General features: G+C 34.1%; 1 pseudogene; it reads left to right on the top strand.

Moving 5' to 3' along the window:
* Positions 1 to 2,796: 2,796 nt before the first annotated feature.
* On the top strand, positions 2,797 to 2,915 carry LOC118611613 (annotated as a pseudogene).
* The last annotated feature ends 391 nt before the right edge of the window (positions 2,916 to 3,306 follow it).

Below are 3,306 nucleotides of genomic sequence, written 5' to 3'. Positions count from 1 at the left end.
ACAGTTAACTTTTTTAAATCTTTCAAATACAGTTAACATTTAATATAATATTACTTTCAGGTATACAGCATAGTTACACCTTTATATAACTTATGAGATGTTCCCTTCGATTAGTCTGGTTGCCAGCTGTCACCGTACATAGTTATCACAATATTATTGACTATATTCCCTATGCTGTACTTTATATCCCCATGACTATTTTGTAACTACCAATTAAGAACTCTTAATTCTTTCACCTTTAGGCAATTTGACACATAATGGATTTCAGTACTTAGTTATAAACTTCCAGTAACATTTGTTTTGTTTCACATAGTCAATCCTGACCCCTGCTCTTCTATATCACCCCTCCTTTCAATAGAATACATTCATCGGAAATAACTGAAACTCAAGAAAAAATGAAATTTTAATATTAAAATGTTTTTTATTCTATGTGCTCAGAGGAAAAAATAGTGAAATAATAGGAAAATGTTCTAAAACCACTAAAAATATACTCAGTTAATTACTACACTGTTGATTGCAATGTAAAGGAGATTCTATTCTATTTTTTTTTTTTAATTAAATATAGCTCATGAGACATCTTTCATAGATTTTGTTACTTAGGGGTGCAGTAATTGTCAAGAAACTAAAATAAAATGGATGGTGTGTTTTGACATTTTCCTTCCAAGAAAGGGAACATTATTAATCACCGCTGTGGGTATTTTGATGCTTTGTGGACTAAGAAAGTCTTCAGCGATTGTGTGTAATTTGTGGCATACCCTAAATTAACAGTAATCTCTTTGTGGATGTATCCTTTGTACTAAGGTAATTTCTCACTTCCTCAGTTATTTAATTGTACTTTGAACAGTTTTGGCAGGCAACTCATTATGTATTCTCCTCACTGTATTTTATTTTTATTATACAAAGTCACATTGAAATGAAATGGATATATGCACCATTGGCTTTAATAGGATTTTGCATTGTAAGAATAATATACAGGTACAGCATACTGCAGAGAAATATCTTGTGGGGTAAGAATACCAGGATTATTGTGGAATTCCACAGCCATCTAACTCAACAGGCAGTCATCCTACAGGTTATGGTTTTCTTTACAGGGACATAGAAAACTGAAGGCCAAGTGGTTTTAACAAGACTGCATATGTAATATTCCTTTTAGAAAGTATTATCCGGAATACTTCATCAATGCTAAATTGAATTTATGTAATGCAAAAGAGTTAAGGAAACCATAAAAACTTTGTACTGTATCCAAAGTCATTTCTTGATAAGTGAGAACCCCATTTAACAAAGATTTCTCCGTAAGTACAATTTCTAAGTGATTTTGTAGTAATGCTCAGACCTTAATAAAGTATAAGAAGTCTGAGCCAATTGACTTTCTTCTGAGGCTAAAAATGAGCAAAATAATGATCATGATGGAACAAATCAGTTATTTTGGGAATTAGCATTTATTGAACAACTTTTCAGCATCTATCAGGATGAACACACAAGAGGTGGTAAAGAATCATAATTAAATACATATGCTTCTGATTCAGGTGTCTCTGGCTCCAGTCTACATAGTTGGCATTATACAGATGAATTAACCTTTTAGGTTCATGACCACAAAACTGGCATAGCAATAGCGTATAATTCATAGTGTTCTTACGAAGAATAAATAAACTATGACAAATGAAAAGAGGTTAGAATAGAGGCCAATATACAGTAGGCTCTCCATATTTCCTATTAAAATTCCCCAAATATACACCATAGAATACTAGTGCCACAAGAGCCCAAACTGTAACAACAAGTACAATCTAGTAAACAAATAGCATAATACAGTGGTTAAATTAGTTTGTGAATTTCTGGTGGAGGATGGTATATGAACCAATTACGCATGTGTAGTCAGATGGTAAAGGCTCTGAAAATTACTGCTGAAAGGAGAAATGTTTACCTCTTCCAAGTGAAAGGTGTTAAAATAAACATAGGCAAGAAGATAAATATTTAACGACATTTTATCATCTTTTGCATACCAAATTGCTGTTTATGTAAGGTATCATTTATTGTATGTAGACTAAAATTTTTCAAAGAATGTTTCCTAGACCATTAATTAGCAAGGTTCTCGTGAGAAAATGGCCATATACTCAAACAATTCTGGGAAAAAGCTGTTTTAAATAAAAGTTTTACATTTAATCTTCCAGTTTATTTCCCAATAGCTTAGTGGCTGTCTCTGGACAGTGGTTTTCGAGCTCTAGAATGTGGGATTGAGAGAATGGAAAATGACGAATTGTGGATGGAAACAGAGAGGAATGCTGCTTTGACTAGAGATGCTCCTTCCATACAGTCCATTGCTTGTAGTGAGATGCATGTGAAATATTGCATTGTCTTCTGGGCAGTGCTCTTTCAAGAGGCAGGGCACAATCTGTTGAAAGTGGAAATTCTTTTCCAGCCATCATCTCATCTTTCTGCCTTTAAAGTTTAAGTAAGCTTTTAGAAGGATCCTTTTACTTTCATTTTCTCCACCTGTTTATACCTATCCTCCACCATTATTTCTCTGAAACTACTCCTATTAGTCACCAGAGAGCCACCCAGTACCAGATTATACAGAAATTTCCTTAGTTTTCCCTTAATTTGAATTCTCCACCAAATCATCATTTCTCTTTGAAAACAAGTGACCAGAAATTTTAGTAGTAAATCATGTTTCTAGAATCCACTCTTTTGTTTTATCTGATTTTCTCTTAAAGATATGTTTCCTCAGTATTCTTGTAGTGTTATCCTCTTCTCAAAGTTATACACCAAAACTTCAATTAATATCTAAAGACTGTTCCAGTCTATGGCCATGCTACCCTGAACAAGCCCGATCCTGTCGGATCTCAGAAGCTAAGCAGGGTTGGGCCTGGTTAGTACTTGAATAGGAGACCACCTAGGAAGACCAGGTGCTGTAGGCCTAAAACATAAGGAATTGTAGGCTGACAAGGTCCTTGCAATCTGTGAGGTCAACCAAGCATGGCCTCACCTAAAAAAATAATAATAATAAAAATATCTAACAGCTGTTCCATCTCAAATCTATACCTCCAGGTTTGGCATTTCCTTAGTAGGTTAACCCTCTGTATCCATATCACATCCTCAAGAAAATTTAAATTTAACATGTCCTTAGATAGACTCATCTTCACTTTTTCTCTTTTCATTATAGTTACCCAAGTAAAAAATGCACCAATAAGCCTGGTTCTTTATCTTTTCTTATTTGTGTATAGAGTCAGTGACAAAAAACCTTGTCGTTTCTATCTCTTTGCTGTCTCCCAATCTACTATTCCTGCTATGCTAATTGGACACATGATT

This window comes from Rousettus aegyptiacus, unplaced genomic scaffold (genome assembly GCF_014176215.1).
Source record: "Rousettus aegyptiacus isolate mRouAeg1 unplaced genomic scaffold, mRouAeg1.p scaffold_m13_p_14, whole genome shotgun sequence".
Taxonomy (NCBI): Eukaryota; Metazoa; Chordata; class Mammalia; order Chiroptera; family Pteropodidae; genus Rousettus; species Rousettus aegyptiacus.
The sequence above is the reverse complement of the archived record's forward strand: the minus strand, read 5'-3'. Positions and strand labels throughout refer to the sequence as shown.